At 46.3% G+C, this 19,958-nt stretch overlaps 1 protein-coding gene across 1 annotated transcript in view; it reads left to right on the top strand.

Annotated features, from left to right (window-relative positions):
• Window positions 1-9,584: 9,584 nt before the first annotated feature.
• Window positions 9,585-19,958, top strand: part of LOC140390097 (antigen peptide transporter 1-like) — a 78,698-nt gene continuing 68,324 nt past the window's right edge. The window contains exon 1 of the mRNA XM_072475003.1: window positions 9,585-9,800. The gene's annotated coding sequence lies outside the window, so the exon portion shown is untranslated. The remainder of the gene's footprint in view (window positions 9,801-19,958) is intronic.

Raw genomic sequence — 19,958 nt, 5'->3', positions numbered from 1 at the left:
CCCTACCACTGAAGTAAGGCTCACCGGCCTGTAGTTCCCGGGATTATCCTTGCTACCCTTCTTAAACAGAGGAACATCATTGGCTATTCTCCAGTCCTCCGGGACATCCCCTGAAGACAGCGAGGATCCAAAGATTTCTGTCAAGGCCTCAGCAATTTCCTCTCCAGCCTCTGTCAGTATTCTGGGGTAGATCCCATCAGGCCCTGGGGACTTATCTACCTTAATATTTTTTTAAGACACCCAACACCTCGTCTTTTTGGATCACAATGTGACCCAGGCTATCTACACCCCCTTCTCCAGACTCAACATCTACCAATTCCTTCTCTTTGGTGAATACTGATGCAAAGTATTCATTTAGTACCTCGCCCATTTCCTCTGGCTCCACACATAGATTCCCTTGCCTATCCTTCAGTGGGCCAACCCTTTCCCTGGCTACCCTCTTGCTTTTTATGTACGTGTAAAAAGCCTTGGGATTTTCCTTAACCCTATTTGCCAATGACTTTTCGTGACCCCTTCTAGCCCTCCTGACTCCTTGCTTAAGTTCCTTCCTACTTTCCTTATATTCCACGCAGGCTTTGTCTGTTCCCAGCCTTTTAGCCCTGACAAATGCCTCCTTTTTCTTTTTGACGAGGCCTACAATATCACTCGTCATCCAAGGTTCCCGAAAATTGCCGTATTTATCTTTCTTCCTCACAGGAACATGCCGGTCCTGTATTCCTTTCAACTGCCACTTGAAAGCCTCCCACATGTCAGATGTTGATTTGCCCTCAAACATCCGCCCCCAATCTATGTTCTTCAGTTCCCGCCTAATATTGTTATAATTAGCCTTCCCCCAATTTAGCACATTCATCCTCGGACCACTCTTATCCTTGTCCACCAGTACTTTAAAACTTACTGAATTGTGGTCACTGTTACCGAAATGCTCCCCTACTGAAACATCTACCACCTGGCCGGGCTCATTCCCCAATACCAGGTCCAGTACCGCCCCTTCCCTAGTTGGACTGTCTACATAGTGTTTTAAGGAGCCCTCCTGGATGCTCCTTACAAACTCCGCCCCGTCTAAGCCCCTGGCACTAAGTGAGTCCCAGTCAATATTGGGGAAGTTGAAGTCTCCCATCACCACAACCCTGTTGTTTTTACTCTTTTCCAAAATCTGTCTACCTATCTGCTCCTCTATCTCCCGCTGGCTGTTGGGAGGCCTGTAGTATACCCCCAACATTGTGACTGCACCCTTCTTATTCCTGACCTCTACCCATATAGCCTCACTGCCCTCTGAGGTGTCCTCTCGCAGTACAGCTGTGATATTCTCCCGAACAAGTAGCGCAACTCCACCTCCCCTTTTACATCCCACTCTATCCCGCCTGAAACATCTAAATCCTGGAACGTTTAGCTGCCAATCCTGCCCTTCCCTCAACCAGGTCTCTGTAATGGCAACAACATCATAGTTCCAAGTACTAATCCAAGCTCTAAGTTCATCTGGCTTACCCGTAATGCTCCTTGCATTAAAACATATGCACTTCAGGCCACCAGACCCGCTGTGTTCAGCAACTTCTCCCCGTCTGCTCTGCCTCAGAGCCACACTGTCCCTATTCCCTAGTTCTCCCTCAATGCTCTCACCTTCTGACCTATTGCTCCCGTGCCCACTCCCCTGCCATACTAGTTTAAACCCTCCCGTGTGACACTAGCAAACCTAGGAGGGGATGCGACGGTTCCTGGATGGGTTGGAGTTTCCTTAAGGAGAGAGTGTGCAGGGTCTGAGGACCCCAATTGGGTTAAGGGAGGTGATGAACGGTGGATGTGTGCGATGCAGGCAGGGAAGGCCCTGGGGCCGGATGGGTCCACCGATAAGAAGTTTGGTGCAGAGCTGGAGCTGGGACCATTGTTGGTGAGGACGTACAATGAGGCGAGGGACAGTTGGGAGCTCCCGTCCACATTATCACAGGCGTCCATCTCCCCGATCTTAAAGAAACATAAGGACCCGGAGCAGTGTGGGTCGTACCGCCCAATATCACTGTTGAACATTGATGTGAAGTTGTTGGCGAAGGTGCTAGCATCATGAATTGAGGACAGTGTGCTGGGGTGATAGGAGAGGACCAGACGGGATTTGTGAAGGGAAGGCAGTTTTCAGCGAATACACGTAGGCTGCTTAATGTAATTATGATACCCTCAGAGGGGCAGATAGAAGCAGTAGTGGCAATGAATGCAGAGCTCTTTGATGGGGTGGAGTGGGCATATTGATGGAGGTTGTGGGGTGGTTTGGGTTTGGGCAAGGGTTTGTGGATTCAGTTTGGCTGTTGTACAGAGCACCGATGGCGAGTGTCCTGATGAATCGGATGAGTTTGGGGTACATTGGGTTGCATCGTGGCACGAGACAGGGGTGCCCGCTCTCCCCATCGCTTTTTATCTTGGCGATAGAACCGTTGGCAATGGCGCTTAGGGCGTCGAGATATTGGAAAGGGATTGAGCAGGGCTGGCGAGCTATATGCGATGATTTGTTATTATATATCTCAGAACTGATGTGCAGCATTGAAGAGATTTTTTCCGGTTTACATTATATTCTCAAATCCCCCATAATAGATTGTACACATCATATTGTCGAATCACCATAATGTACAGACTGTGTTCACATTATATTGACAAATCGCCCATAATGTACATTGTGTGTACCCCATAATGTACAGACCATATGTACATTATATTGACAAATCATTAATATATGTTAATGATTTGGATGAGGGAACAAAATGTAACATCTCAAAGTTTGCAGATGATACCAAGTATGGTGGGAGAGTGAACTGTGACGAGGATGCATGATCTGGACAGGTTGGGCGAGTGCGCAAATCAATGGCAGATGCAGTATAAGTTGGATAAGTGTGAGGTTATTCACTTTGGAAGCAAAAACAGGAAGGCAGATTACTACCTGAATGGTTGTAAATTGGGAGAGGGGAGTGTGCAGTGGGACCTGGGTGTCCCTGTGCACCAGTCGCTGAAGGTAAGCATGCAGGTGCAGAAAGCGGTAAAGAAGGTTAATGGTATGTTGGCCTTCATTGCGAGAGGTTTCGAGTATAGAAGCAGGGATGTGTTGTTGCAATTGTACAGGGCCTTGGTGAGGCCACACTTGGTGTATTGTGTGCAGTTTTGGTCTCCTTTTCTGAGGAAGGATGTTCTTACTTTTGAAGGGAGGGAGTGCAGCGAAGGTTTACCAGACTGATTTCAGGGATGGCAGGACTGTCATATGAGGAGAGATTGATTAGGTTAAGATTGTTGTCGCTGGAGTTAGAAGAATGAGGGGGGATCTCATAGAGATTTATAAAATTTTAACAGGACTAGACAGGGTAGATGCAGGGAAGATGTTACCAATTATGAGTGTGTACAGAACCAGGGGTCGCAGAGATGAGGAGACATTCTTTCACCCAAAGAGTGTTGAGCCTGTGGAATTCATTACCACAGGAAGTAGTTGATGCTAAAACATTGAAAATATTCAAGAGGCGGCTAGATATAGCACTTGGGGCGAATCGGATTAAAGGTTATGGGGAGAAAGCAGGATTAGGCTATTGAGTTGAATGATCAGCATGATCGTGATAAATGGCGGAGCAGGCTCGAAGGGCCAAAAGGCCTCTTCCTGCTCCTATCTTCTATGTATCTATATGTAAATCGCCCATAATGTACAGATTGTGTGCATATTATACATAGAACATACAATGCAGAAGGAGGCCATTCAGCCCATCGAGTCTGCACCAACCCATTTAAGCCCTCACTTCCACCCTATCCCCGTAACCCAATAACCCCTCCTAACCTTTTTTGGACACTGAGGGCAATTTATCATGGCCAATCCACCTAACCTGCAAGTCTTTGGACTGTGGGAGGAAACCGGAGCACGCGGAGGAAACCCACGCAGACACGGGGAGAATGTGCAGATTCCGCACAGACAGTAACCCAGCGGGGAATCGAACCTGGGACACTGGCGCTGTGAAGCAACAGTGCTAGCCACTTGTGCTGCCCTGCTGCCCAAGAAGGAAATTTTGATGACACCCTCTCTGAGAACAAGTGGGAGGAAACCCACGCAGACAGGGGAGAACGTGCAGACAATGCACAGACAGTGACCCATCCGGGAATTGAGCCTGGGACCCAGCCGCTGTGAAGCCACACTGCTAACCACTGTGCTACCGTGATACTTTTAGATTGTCAAGTCCCTCATAATATACAGACAGTGTGTACAGTACATTGACGAATATCCAATTAGGTACAGGCGGTGTGTACATTATATCGACAAATCCCCATAATGTACAGACTGTGTACATTATATTGACAAATCCCCATGATGTACAGACTGTGTACATTATATTGACAAATCCCCATAATGTAGACTGTGTACCCCATAATGTACAGACTATATGTACATTCTATTGACAAACCTCTCATAATGTACAGACTGTGTGTACGTGATATTGTCAAATTCCCCCATAATGCACAGATTGTGTGTACATTATATTGTCAAATTCCCCCAAAATGTAAAGACTGTGTGCATATTATATTGACAAACCTCTCATAATGTACAGACTGTGTGTACATTATATTGTCAAAACCCCCATAATGCGCAGATTGTGTGTACATTATATTGTCAAAACCCCCATAATGTACAGACTGCGTGTACATTATAATGACAAATCGCCCATAATGCACAGACCGTGTGTACATCGTATTGACAAATCGCCCATACTGTCCAGACCGTGTACATTATATTGACAAATCACCCATAATGCATAGACTGTGTACATTATATTGACCAATCCTCCAATAATGCACAGACTGTGTACATTATATGAAACAAATTTGCGCAGGTCAAAGAGACACAGCCTGAGTGAGACACATCCAGAGTGGGAATTTGGAACTTGGTAATTTGGTGCAGTGAGGTAATTCGGTGCAGAGTTGGAGAAGGTGCTTTTTCCCTACCATTTTGTTCTCTTTCTTTCTTCTGGCCTGTAACTTTTAATCTGCAGGGAGAGAACCAGAGAGCATCTGAGACCCTCGGAAGGTAAGTAAGTGATTTTTACTCATTTTTACTTTTATTACCTTTTCAAATTGTGTGTGTGGGGGTGGGGGGAGAAACTGAAGTGGCATCACAGAAAAGCTGTGACCTAATTGGCTGGTTGGGAATCTACACTAAATTAAAAAAATTAAGCATTGGTAAACTAATTACTTAATTATAATTTAGAGGGGTATCTAAGCCAGAGATCAGAGAGTACTGTATTTAGCTTTCACATTTATAGTAGAAATCTAGTGCTAGGAAACATATAGTTAACAGTAACGTTTTTTAACTTTTAAATTTAATTCACTAATTAATTGACGCAATGTCAATTAGAGGGGTGCTGTGCTCTGACTGTGAGATGTGGCAGGTCCGGGAGGCTTCCAGCGTCCCGGGTGGCTTCATCTGCAGAAAGTACACCCAACTGGAGCTCCTTACAGACTGCATCGTTCAGTTGGAGCAGCAGTTGGATGCACTTAGGAGCATGCAGGTGGCGGAAAGTGTCATAGATAGCAGTTATATAAATGTGGTCACACCCAAGGTGCAGGCAGAGAAATGGGTGACCACCAGAAAGGGCAGGCAGTTAGTGCAGGAATCCCCTGTGGTTGTCCCCCTCTCGAACAGGTATACCCCTTTGGATACTGTCGGGGGTGGGGGGGGGGGGGATAGCCTATCAGGGAAAAACAGCAACAGCCAGAGCAGTGGCACCACGGTTGGCTCTGATGTTCAGAAGGGAGGGTCAAAGCGCAGAAGAGCAATAGTCATAGGGGACTCTATAGTCAGGGGCACAGATAGGCGCTTCTGTGGATGTGAAAGAGACTCCAGGATGGTATGTTGCCTCTCTGGTGCCAGGGTCCAGGATGTCTCTGAATGGGTAGAGGGCATCCTGAAGGGGAAGGTCAAACAGGCAGAGGTCAATGTACATATTGGTACTAATGACATAGGCAGGAAGGGGCATGAGGTCCTGCAGCAGGAGTTAGGGAGCTAGGCAGAAAGTTAAAAGACAGGACCTCTAGGGTTGTAATCACGGGATTACTCCCTGTGCCACGTGCCAGTGAGGCTAGAAATAGGAAGATAGAGCAGCTAAACTCATGGCTAAACAGCTGGTGTAGGACGGTGGGTTTCCATTGTCTGTACCACTGGGAGGTCTTCCGGGGCAGGTGTGACCTATATAAGAAGGACGGGTTGCATCTAAACTGGAGAGGCATAAATATCCTGGTCGCGAGGTTTGCTAGTGTCACACGGGAGTCTTTAAACTAGTATGCCAGGGGGGTGGGCACGGGAGTAATAGGTCAAAAGGTGAGAGCATTGAGGTAGAATTAGGGAATAGGGCCAGTATGGCTCTGAGGCAGAGCAGACAGGGAGAGGTTGCTGAACACAGCAGGTCTGGTGGCCTGAAGTGCATATGTTTGAATGCAAGAAGTATTACGGGTAAGGCAGGTGAACTTAGAGCTTGGATTAGTACTTGGAATTATGATGTTGTTGCCATTACAGAGACCTAGTTGAGGGAAGGGCAGGATTGGCAGCTAAACGTTCCAGGATTTAGATGTTTCAGGCGGGATAGAGGGGGATGTAAAAGGGGTGGCGAAGTTGCGCTACTGGTTAGGGAGAATATCACAGCTGGACTACGGGAGGACACCTCAGAGGGCAGTGAGGCTATATGGGTAGAGATCAGGAATAAGAAGAGGGCAGTCACAATGTTGGGGGTTTACTACAGGCCTCCCAACAGCCAGCGGGAGATAGAGGAGCAGATACGTTGACAGATTTTGGAAAAGAGTAAAAACAACAGGGCTGTTGTGATGGGAGACTTCAATTTCCCCAATATTGACTGGGACTCACTTAGTGCCAGGGGCTTAGATGGGGCAAAGTTTGTAAGGAGCATCCAGGAGGGCTTCTTAAAACAATATGCAGATAGTCCAACTAGGGAAGGGGCTGTACTGGACCTGGTATTGGGGAATGAGCCCGGCCAGGTGGTAGAAGTTTCAGTAGGGGAGCATTTCGGGAACAGTGACCACAATTCAGTAAGTTTTAAAGTGCTGGTGGACAAGGATAAGAGTGGTCCGAGGGTGAATGTGCTAAATTAGGGGAAGGCTAATTATAACAATATTAGGCGGGAACTGAAGAACATAGATTGGGGGCGGATGTTTGAGGGCAAATCAACATCTGACATGTGGGAGGCTTTCAAGTGGCAGTTGAAAGGAATACAGGACCGGCATGTTCCTGTGAGGAAGAAAGATAAATACGGCAATTTTCGGGAACCTTGGATGACGAGTGATATTGTAGGCCTCGTCAAAAAGAAAAAGGAGGCATTTGTCAGGTCTAAAAGGCTGGGAACAGGCGAAGCCTGTGTGGAATATACGGAAAGTAGGAAGGAACTTAAGCAAGGAGTCAGGAGGGCTAGAAGGAGTCACGAAAAGTCATTGGCAAAAATGGTTAAGGAAAATCCCAAGGCTTTTTACACGTACATAAAAAGCAAGAGGGTAGCCAGGGAAAGGGTTGGCCCACTGAAGGATAGGCAAGGGAATCTATGTGTGGAGCCAGAGGAAATGGGTGAGGTACTAAATGACTACTTTGCATCAGTATTCACCAAAGAGAAGGAATTGGTGGATGTTGAGCCTGGAAAGGGTGTGTAGATAGCCTGGGTCACATTGAGATCCAAAAAGACGAGGTGTTGGGCGTCTTGAAATTTTTTTAAGGTAGATAAGTCCCCCGGGCCTGATGGGATCTACCCCAGAATACTGAAGGAGGCTAGAGAGGAAATTGCTGAGTCCTTGACAGAAATCGTTGGATCCTCACTGTCTTCAGTTGATGTCCCGGAGGACTGGAGAATAGCCAATGTTGTTCCTCTGTTTAAGAAGGGTAGCAAGGGTAATCCCGGGAACTGCAGGCCAGTGAGCCTTACGTCAGTGGTAGGGAAATCACTGGAGAGAATTCTTCGAGACAGGGTCTACTCCCATTTGGAAGCAAATGGACGTATTAGTGAGAGGCAGCATGGTTTTGTGAAGGGGAGGTCGTGTCTCACTAACTTGATAGAGTTTTTCGAAAAGGTCACAAAGATGATTGATGCAGGTAGGGCAGTCGATGTTGTCGATATGGACTTCAGTAAGGCCTTTGACAAGGTCCCTCATGGTAGACTGGTACAAAAGGTGAAGTCACACGGGATCAGGGGTGAGCTGGCAAGGTAGATACAGAACTGGCTAGGTCATAGAAGGCAGAGAGTAGCAATGGAAGGATGCTTTTCTAATTGGAGGGCTGTGACTAGTGGTGTTCCGCAGGGATCAGTGCTGGGACCTTTGCTGTTTGTAGTATATATAAATGATTTGGAGGAAAATGTAACTGGTCTGATTAGTAAGTTTGCAGACGACACAAAGATTGGTGGAATTGCGGATAGCGATGAGGACTGTCAGAGGATACAGCAGGATTTAGATTGTTTGGAGACTTGGGCGGAGAGATGGCAGATGGTGTTTAATCCGGACAAATGTGAGGTAATGCATTTTGGAAGGTCTAATGCAGGTAGGGAATATACAGTGAATGGTAGAACCCTCAAGAGTATTGAAAGTCAGAGAGATCTAGGTGTACAGGTCCACAGGTCACTGAAAGGGGCAACACAGGTGGAGAAGGTAGTCAAGAAGGCATACGGCATGCTTGCCTTCATTGGCCAGGGCATTGAGTATAAGAATTAGCAAGTCATGTTGTAGCTGTATAGAACCTTAGTTAGGCCACACTTGGAGTATAGTGTTCAATTCTGGTCGCCACACTACCAGAAGGATGTGGAGGCTTTAGAGAGGGTGCAGGAGATTTACCAGAATGTTGCCTGGTATGGAGGGCATTAGATATGAGGAGCGGTTGAAGAAACTCGGTTTGTTCTCACTGGAACAACGGAGGTTGAGGGGCGAGCTGATAGAAGTCTACAAAATTATGAGGGGCATAGACAGAGTGGATAGTCAGAGGCTTTTCCCCAGGGTAGAGGGTCAATTACTAGGGGGCAAAGGTTTAAGGTGCGAGGGGCAAGGTTTAGAGTAGATGTACGAGGCAAGTTTTTTACACAGAGGGTAGTGGGTGCCTGGAACTCGCTGCCGGAGGAGGTGGAGGAAGCAGGGACGATAGTCACATTTAAGGGGCATCTTGACAAATACATGAATAGGATGGGAATAGAGGTATACGGACCCAGGAAGTGTAGAAGATTGGAGTTTAGTCAGGCAGCATGGTCGGCACGGGCTTGGAGGGCTGAAGGGCCTGTTCCTGTGCTGTACTTTTCTTTGTTCTTATTATATTGACAAATCCCCCATAATGTAGACTGTATGTACATTATAATGGCAAATCGCCATAATGTACAGACTGTGTACATTATATTGACGACTATAATGCGTGTATATTATTTTGCCCCGCACACTATTGTGCATCCCTGCATCTTGTATATAGATGAAACATTATCTGGATTGGACACACTGTTTATATATTAAACACTGTGCTGAGCACTCTGATAAAGAGTATTTTTGTGCGGGGAGTCGGTTTGAAATCGGTTTCATTTTCGCTTTGACACTTATCAGAGGCGGAACCGCTCTGAGCCGGGGTATTCCCGATCCACAGACAGACAGAGAGGGAGAGGGATCCCCGATAACCGAGCACCGCCAGCCCCGAGCCGGCAGCCTGCATTCCTGGAGCCGGCTCCCGGAGCCCCGCTGTGTGGTCCCGGAGTCTCTCTCTCACACACACACACCAATCCAGTCAAAACAGAAATAGCGAGGAGCGCCTCTGCCGAACCAGTAACCAGGTCAGTGAACAGGAGATCTCCTCTTTCCGGGAAATGGGTAGTGGCACAGATACAGCTTAGTGGGCACAGTGCTGCACTGTACTTTCTGTGTGTGTGTGGACCAAGGTCTATGTGTGCCTTCTAAAAGCACTGTTCCCTACTTCTCTGCTCCGAATATCTGTGAAGACATTCCCAGTGCCTGTGTTGCTGTATCATCTGCTTTGTATTAACCTCTCCGAATTTTCCCCACCACAATCTTGTCGCTCCCCTCACACTCCTGTTTAAAATCTCCTCTGCCTGTCTATTCCCTCACCTCCTGGAGCCTGTCACTATAGCCTCCGCACTGTAGTTTGGAGTTGTCTGCTGTTACTCACTTTCCAACTGTACTCCCCAGCCCCAAGTCCACTCCACTCATTCATAATAAACCGGGCAGTGGTCCTCGACCTGACCCGGGGGGAGGGCGGGAGACACCACTGCATCCTGACTGAGGAGCAGGAGTAGGCCCTTCAGCCCTCTGCACCATTCAGTAACATCATGGCTGATGTGGTGGTGGCCTCCTCTCCTGCCTGCACCTCTCCCTTACCCTGAAGCACCCCATAAACCCTGACCCCATTTGTCTGCAAAACATCTGTTTATCTCTACTTGAATACTTGTGTCCAGTCTGATGAACTATTCACCGTTGCTCTTTTCTTTCTGTCCTGTAGCCAATTTAGTTTCCAGGATGACACAGCCCCTCTAATCTCACAGATTTCAATTTTACTTTGTGCACAATTAAGGGGATAATATACATAACCCTGGACGATGTACACATCCAGGAATAATCCACATAACCCTGGACCATGTACACATCCAGAAATAATGTACACAACCCTGAACCATGTACACATCTGGGATAATGTACAAAGCCCTGAACCATGTCTCCATCCATGGATAATGTACATAACCCATATGCATGCCCAGGGATAATGTACATAACCCTGAACTATGTACACATAGGACATAGAACATAGAACGATACAGCGCAGTACAGGCCCTTCGGCCCACAATGTTGCACCAAAACAAAAGCCATCTAACCTACACTATGCCATTATCATCCATATGCTTATCCAATAAACTTTTAAATGCCCTCAATGATGGCGAGTTCACTACTGTTGCCGGTAGGGCATACCATGGCCTCACCACTCTTTGCATAAAGAACCTACCTCTGACCTCTGTCCTATATCTATTACCCCTCAGTTTAAAGCTATGTCCCCTCGTGCCAGCCATTTCCATCCGCGGGAGAAGGCTCTCACTGTCCACCCTATCTAACCCCCTGATCATTTTGTATGCCTCTATTAAGTCTCCTCTTAACCTTCTTCTCTCCAACGAAAACAACCTCAAGTCCATCAGCCTTTCCTCATAAGATTTTCCCTCCATACCAGGCAACATCCTGGTAAATCTCCTCTGCACCTGCTCCAAAGCCTCCACGTCCTTCCTATAATGCAGTGACCAGAACTGTACGCAATACTCCAAATGCGGCCGTACCAGAGTTTTGTACAGCTGCAACATGACCTCATGACTCCGGAACTCAATCCCTCTACCAATAAAGGCCAACACTCCATAGGCCTTCTTCACAACCCTATCAACCTGAGTGGCAACTTTCAGGGATCTATGTACATGGACACCTAGATCCCTCTGCTCATCCACACTTCCAAGAACTTTACCATTAGCCAAATATTCTGCATTCCTGTTATTCCTTCCAACCAAAGTGAATCACCTCACACTTCTCGACATTAAACTCCATTTGCCACCTCTCAGCCCAGCTCTGCAGCTTATCTATGTCCCTCTGTAACCTGCTACATCTTCCTCACTGTCGACAACACCACCAACTTTAGTGTCGTCTGCAAATTTACTCACCCACCCTTCTGCGCCTTCCTCTAGGTCATTGATAAAAATGACAAACAGCAACGGCCCCAGAACAGATCCTTGTGGTACGCCACTTGTAAATGAACTCCATTCTGAACATTTCCCATCAACCACCACCCTCTGTCTGCTTTCAGCTAGCCAATTTCTGATCCACATCTCTAAATCACCCTCAATCCCCAGCCTCCGTATTTTCTCCAATAGCCTACCGTGGGGAACCTTATCAAATGCTTTATTGAAATCCATATACACCACATCAACTGCTCTACCCTCGTCTACCTTCTCAAAGAACTCGATAAGGTTTGTGAGGCATGACCTACCCTTTACAAAGCCATGCTGACTATCCCTGATCATATTATTCCTATCTAGATGATTATAAATCTTGTCTCTTATAATCCCCTCCAAGACTTTACCCACTACAGACTTGAGGCTCACCGGTCTATAGTTGCCGGGGTTGTCTCTGCTCCCCTTTTTGAACAAAGGGACCACATTTGCTATCCTCCAGTCCTCTGGCACTATTCCTGTAGCCAATGGTGACATAAAAATCAAAGCCAAAGGTCCAGCAATCTCTTCCCTGGCCTCCCAGAGAATCCTAGGATAAATCCCATCAGGCCCCGGGGACTTATCTATTTTCAGCCTTTCCAGAATTGCCAACACCTCTTCCCTACGTACCTCAATGCCATCTATTCTAATAGCCTGGGTCTCAGCATTCTCCTCCACAACATTATCTTTTTCCTGAGTGAATACTGACGAAAAATATTCATTTAGTATCTCGCCTATCTCTTAAGACTCCACACACAACTTCCCATCCCTGTCCTTGACTGGTCCTACTCTTACCCTAGTCATTCGCTTATTCCTGACATACCTACAGAAAGCTTTTGGGTTTTCCTTGATCCTACCTGCCAAATACTTCTCATGTCCCCTCTTTGCTCGTCTTAGCTTTCTCTTTAGATCCTTCCTCGCTACCTTGTAACTATCCATCGCCCCAACTGAAACTTCACACCTCATCTTCACATAGGCCTCCTTCTTCCTCTTAACAAGAGATTCCACTTCTTTGGTAAGCCACGGTTCCCTCGCGCTAAGCCTTCCTCCCTGCCTGACCGGTACGTACTTATCAAGAACACGCAGTAGCTGATCCTTGAACAAGCTCCACTTATCCAGTGTGCCCAACACTTGCAGTCTACTTCTCCAACCTATCCCCCCAAGTCACGTCTAATGGCATCATAATTGCCCTTCCCCCAGCTATAACTTTTGCCCTGCGGTGTATACTTATCCCTTTCCATCACTAGCGTAAACGTCACCGAATTGTGGTCACTGTCCCTAAAGTCCCTACCTCCAAATCCAACACCTGGCCAGGTTCATTACCCAAAACCAAATCCAACGTGGCCTCGCCTCTTGTTGGCCTGCCAACATATTGTGTCAGGAAACCCTCCTGCACACACTGTACAAAAAACGACCCATCTAATGTACTCGAACTATATCTTTTCCAGTCAATATTTGGAAAGTTAAAGTCTCCCATAATATCTACCCTGTTACTTTCGCTCTTATCCAGGATCATCCTCGCCATCCTTTCCTCTACATCCCTAGAACTATTTGGAGGCCTATAGAAAACTCCCAACAGGGTGACCTCTCCTTTCCTGTTTCTAACCTCAGCCCATACTACCTCTGAAGATGAGTCCCCATCTAGCATCCTCTCCGCCACCGTAATACTGCTCTTGACTAGCAGCGCCACACCTCCCCCTCTTTTGCCTCCTTCTCTGAGCTTACTAAAACACCTAAACCCCGGAACCTGCAACATCCATTCCTGTCCCTGCTCTATCCATGTCTCCAAAATGGCCACAACATCGAAGTCCCAGGTACCAACCCATGCTACCAGTTCACCTACCTTATTTTGTATACTCCTGGCATTGAAGTAGACACACTTCAAACCACCTAGCTGCACACTGGCCCCCTCCTGCGACGTCAAATCTGTGCTCCTGACCTCTATACTCTCATTCTCCCGTACTCTAAAACTACAATCCAGGTTCCCATGCCCCTGCTGCATTAGTTCTAGGGATAATGTACATAACCCTGGAACATGTACACATCCAGGGATAATGTACATAACCCTGTCCATGTACACATCTGTGAACGCTGGACCATGTACAGGTCCAGGGATAGTCCACATAACCCTGGACCATGTACACACCTGGGATAATGTACATAACCCTGGACCATGTACACATCTGGGATAATGTACATAACCCTAACCATGTACCCATCTAGGATAATGTACATAACTCTGGGCCATATACACATCTGGGATAATGTACATAATCCAGGACCATGTACCCATCCATGATAATATAACCCTGGACCATGTACACATCCTGGGATAATCCACATAACCCTGGACCATGTACACACCTGGGATAATGTACATAACCCTGTCCATGTATACATCCGTGATAATATAATAACCCTGGACCATGTACACGTCCAGGGATAACCTACATAATCCTGGACCATGTACACATCCTGGGATAATCCACATAACCCTGTCCATGTACACACCTGGGATAATTTACATAACCCTGGACCATGCACATTTGGGATAATGTACATAAATCTGGACCATGTACACATCTGGGATAATTATATAATCCAGAACCATGTACACAACCAGGATAATGTACATAACCCTGGACCCTGTACATATCTGGGGACTATATACATAACCCAGAACCATGTATACATCCAGGATAATACACATAGCCCAGGCCCATGTACACGTCGGAGTATAAAACACATAATCCAGGGACATGTACACATCCAGGGATAATATACATAACCCAGGGCCACGTGCACATCCGGGTATAATATACATAACCCAGGACCATGTATATATCCAGGGATAATATCGTAGCTTTGGATCATGCACACATCCAGGAATAGCATACATATATCACAACCATGTACGTTTTGGTATTAGATACATATTGTTGGACAATGTACACATCCAGTTATAAGATATATACTGTGGGATAATGTACATATCCTGTTATAATATACACATCCTGAAGCAATGTGTACATCAGGGATGATATTTATGGGGATTATTGAACAAGAGATGTTTATTTGCCCACCCAGGGCTTTTGACTTCTCGACCAAGCTTTGCAAGGTGGAATCATTATCATACAGGGCAGAACTCCAAGATAAACAAATGGTTCAATTCAGTTCAGAAGGAGCTAGCTGTAGCTTTCCTCCTGACTGTAAAGCGTTGGGTACGGATATAGCTCTGTATCTTTCAGTGATTACTGCTTTTACCCTAGGCGAGAGTGTCCTGTAACCCATGGTGTAATAGTAAAGTTGCTATAGTCCCCGATGGCCACAGGCTGCTTTCCCCTTTGAGAGGGAGATCTGACTGGTGGAGATTTAACCTGAGAATCACCACACCTCATGCGATGGCCAAGGTTGAGAAGGAGGGGTCTTCATGAATAACCTCAGCCGGTACGGGAATTGAACCTGCGCTGTTGGCCTTGTTCTGCATCACAAACCAGCTGTCAAGCCAACTGCGCTAGTCCACACAGGTTAAAGCACAAGGCGCTATATTTAGCCCTGGCTAAACTCTGGTGCTATATTTAACCCAGATGCACTCTGTGCTGCTATATCTAACCTAGATTAACCTCCACCTCCAGCTTGATGCCACCACCAAACACATTTCCCCCTCCCCTTCCTGTTCAGCTTTGCAAAGGAGTGGTTTGCTCTGTGATACCCTTGTCCATTCCTCAGTCACTCCCAACACACAATCCCTTCCCTGCGCCATGTTTCTGTGGAAACACAGGAGATATAATGGGCAGGATTCTCCATCCTGCCGCACCCGAATTCGGGTGCAGCGTGCCCCCGCCGGCAGCGGGACTCTCCGGCAGCCGGCCAGTGGAGTTTCCCATTGTGGACACCCCCATGCCGTCAGGGAATCCATGGGCGTGAGTGTGCTGTCGGCAAAATGGAGGATCCCGCCAGCAGAGAATCCAGCCGAATATCTTCCCTGTTACCCCCTCCGTTTTCACCTCACTTCAACTCTGACCTCTCTGTCCTCGGCCAGTTCAATTCTCCATTTTCTTCACTCTAATCTCTGTCCTTGCTCTGCTATAGTGTTCCAGTAAAGATCGACACATGCTCAAAGAGCAGTGCCTCTCCTTTCAGGGAAGTTTCCATTAGATTAGATGGTAGCAAATGTAACTCCTTTGTTCAAGAAAGGAGGGAAACAGAAAGCAGGAAACTACAGGTCAGTGAGCTTAACCTCATTTTTAGGGAAAATGTTGGAAGAAATGTGAGAATGTTAGAGACATTATCGCTCATGAAATTCAAGGCAATCGGGCAGAATTAACATGGTTTTTTAAATCATTTTCATCCGATTTAGAACATAGAACAGTACAGCACAGAACAGGCCCTTCGGCCCTCGACGTTGTGCCGAGCTTTGTCCGAAACCAAGATCAAGCTATCCCACTCCCTGTCATTCTGGTGTGCTCTATGTGCCTATCCAATAACCGCTTAAAAGTTCCCAAAGTGTCCGACTCCACTATCACAGCAGGCAGTCCATTCCACACCCTAACCACTCTCTGAGTAAAGATCCTACCTCGGATATCCCTCCTATATCTCCCACCCTGAACCTTATAGTTATGCCCCCTTGTAACAGCTACATCCACCCGAGGTAATAGTCTCTGAACGTCCACTCTATCTATCCCCCTCATCATCTTCTAAACCACTATTAAGTCACCTCTCATCCTCCTCCGCTCCAAAGAGAAAAGCCCTAGCTCCCTCAACCTTTCCTCATAAGACCTACCCTCCAAACCAGGCAGCATCCTGGTAAATATCCTTTGCACCCTTTCCAATGCTTCCTATAGTGAGGTGACCCGAACTGCACACAATACTCCAAATGTGGTCTCACCAGGGTCATGTATAGTTGCAGCATAACCCCACGACTCTTAAACTCAAGCCCCCTGTTAATAAACGCTAACACACTATAGGCTTTCTTCACGGCTCTATCCACTTGAGTGGCAACCTTCAGAGATCTGTGGACATGAACCCCAAGATCTCTCTGTTCCTCCACATTTCTCAGAACCCTGCCATTGACCCTGTAATCCGCATTCAAATTTGTCCTACAAAAATGAATCACCTCGCACTTATCAGGGTTAAACTCCATCTGCCATTTTTCGGCCCAGCTCTGCATCCTATCAATGTCTCTTTGCAGCCTACAACAGCCCTCCACCTCATCTACTACTCTACCAATCTTGGTGACATCAGCAAATTTACTGACCCACCCTTCAGCCCCCCTCCTCCAAGTCATTGATAAAAATCACAAATAGCAGAGGACCCAGCACTGATCCCTGTGGTACACCACTGGTAACTGGTCTCCAGTCTGAAAATTTTCCATCCATCACCACCCTCTGTCTTCTATGAGATAGCCAGTTACTTATCCAATTGGCCAAATTTCTCTCGATCCCACATCTCCTTATTTTCTTCATGAGCCGACCATGGGGAACATTATCAAACGCCTTACTGAAATCCATGTCTACAACATCAACTGCTCTCCCTTCATCTACACACTTAGTTACCTCCTCAAAGAATTCAATCAAATTTGTGAGGCAAGACTTACCCTTCACGAATCCGTGTTGACTATCCCGGATTAAGCTGCATCTTTCCAAATGGTCATTAATCCTATCCCTCAGGACCTTTTCCATTAACATGCCGACCACCGAAGTAAGACTAACCAGCCTATAATTACCAGGGTCATTCCTATGCCCTTTCTTGAACAGAGGAACAACATTCGCCACTCTCCAGTCCTCTGGCACTATCCCCGTGGACAATGTGGACCCAAAGATCAAAGCCAAAGGCTCTGCAATCTCATCTCTTGTCTCCCAAAGAATCCTAGGATATATCCCATCTGGCCCAGGGGACTTGGAGTTTTTGTGAGGAATGGTTGGTTTGTATCTACTGGAGTTTAGAAGAGCAAGAGGCAACTTGATCGAAACCTTTAACATCCTGAGGGATATTGACAGGGTGGATGTGGAGAGGTTGTTTCCTCTTGTGGGAGAATCTGTTTAGAAATAAGGGGTTGTCCATACAAGACAGAGCTGAGGAGAATTTTTCTCTCTGAGTGTCTTTAGTCTCTGGAACTCGCGTCCTCAAAAGGCAGTGGAAGCAGAATCTTTGAATATTTTTAAGTCAGAGCGAGATAGATTCTTTATTAACAATGGGGTGAAAGGTTATCGGGGGGGTCGGCAGGAATGTGGGGTTGAGGTTACAATCAGATCAGCCATGATCTTATTGAATGGTGGAGCATGCTCGAGGGGCCGAGGGGCCTATTCCTGCTCCTAATTCACATGTTTAGAATTTTAGATCATAATCTTTGCCCCCACATTGGTCTGTATTTTTGGTTGTTTATTTATTCCTTCCTCTTTATATTCAGCCGCAGCTATCCAGATATTCATACCTCATCTCGGGCAGCACGGTGGCGCAGTGAGTAGCCCTGCTGCCTCACGGCGCCGAGATCCCAGGTTCGATCCCAGCTCTGGGTCACTGTCCGTGTGGGGTTTGCACACTCTCCCCATGTTTGCGTGGGTTTCGCCCCCACAACCCAAAGATGTGCAGGCTAGGTGGATTGGCCACGCTAAATTGCCCCTTAATTGGAAAAAAATGAATTGGGTAATCTAAATTTTTCAAAAAAAACAATTAAAAAAATTCATACCTCATCTGCACATATTGTGTGCTTTTCTTTACCACACTCATTTCCAATCCTTCTGGTTTTTGTACGGAGAATCTTTCATCATTAATCTCTCTGCCTCAGTCCCTATAACCAACTTTCCTATTTGTCCTCCCTGCTGCCTCCCCACTTTCGCTAGTTTACAACAGCACAAAGTTTCCTCAGTTGTGAAGATGGTTCATTGAGGTGACACCGATTCTGCCACATGTTGACAGTTTCTGGGTTTTTAATTGATTTTGAATTTTACAGCAAAGTTCCAGACATAACCCAAGTTAAACCAGTGGCATATTCTAGACAGAACCCAGGTTAAATCCTCAGTAACGGTATTTAACCCGGATTAAATCCTCAGTGACAGAATTGAACCCATGTTAAATTCTCAGTAACAGTATTTAACTTGTGTTAAATCCTCAGTGACTGAATTTAACCCAAGTTAAATTCTGAGTAACAATATTTAATCCACGTTAAATTCTCAGTGACAGTATTTAACCCGGGTTAAATCCTCAGTAACAGTTTGGGCAGCACAGTAGCACTGTAAGCACTGTTGCTTCCCAGCTCCAGAGTCCCAGGTTCGATTCCCGGCTTGGGTCACTGTCTGTGTGGAACCTGCACGTTTTCCAAGTGTCTGCGTGGGTTTCCTCCGGGCGCTCTGGTTTCCTCCCACAAGTCCCCAAAGACGTGCTTGTTAGGTGAATTGGACATTCTGAATTCTCCCTCTGTGTACCCAAACAGGTGCCAGAATGGCAACTAGGGGATATTTACAGAAACGTCATTGCAGTGTTAATGTAAGCCTACTTGTGAAACTATTACAGATTATTATTAAACCTGGTTTAAATCCTCAGTAACGACATTAAATCCAGGTTAAATCCACAGTAATGGTATTAAATCCAGGTTAAATCCTCAGTACCATTATTTTACCTGGGATGAACCCCAGTGACAGATGGAACCTGGGTTAAATCCTCAGTCACGGTATTTAATCCTCGGTGACAGTATTAAACCCAGGTTAAAAGCTTATAACCAGGATTTAACTAGGGTCAAATCCTCAGGACCAGTATTTAACCTGTGTTAAATCCTCAGTAACAGTATCTAACCCAGGTTAAATCCTCAGCAACATTATTTAACCCAGGTTAAATCCAAAGTGACGGTATCTAAACGGCTTAAATTCTCAGTGACAGTATTTAACCCAGTTTAGATCCCTAGTGACAGTATTTAACCGGGGTTAAATCCTCAGTGACAGTATTTAACCCGGGTTACATCCCTAGTGACAGTATTTAACCCGGGTTAAATCCTCAGTGACAGTATTTAACCCCGGTTACATCCCTAGTGACAGTATTTAACCCGGGTTAAATCCTCAGTGACAGTATTTAACCCCGGTTACATCCCTAGTGACAGTATTTAACCCGGGTTAAATCCTCAGTGACAGTATTTAACCCCGGTTACATCCCTAGTGACAGTATTTAACCCGGGTTACATCCCTAGTGACAGTATTTAACCCAGTTTAGATCCCTAGTGACAGTATTTAACCCGGGTTACAT

This window comes from Scyliorhinus torazame, chromosome 14, assembly GCF_047496885.1.
Source record: "Scyliorhinus torazame isolate Kashiwa2021f chromosome 14, sScyTor2.1, whole genome shotgun sequence".
Lineage (NCBI taxonomy): Eukaryota > Metazoa > Chordata > Chondrichthyes > Carcharhiniformes > Scyliorhinidae > Scyliorhinus > Scyliorhinus torazame.
The sequence above is the reverse complement of the archived record's forward strand: the minus strand, read 5'-3'. Positions and strand labels throughout refer to the sequence as shown.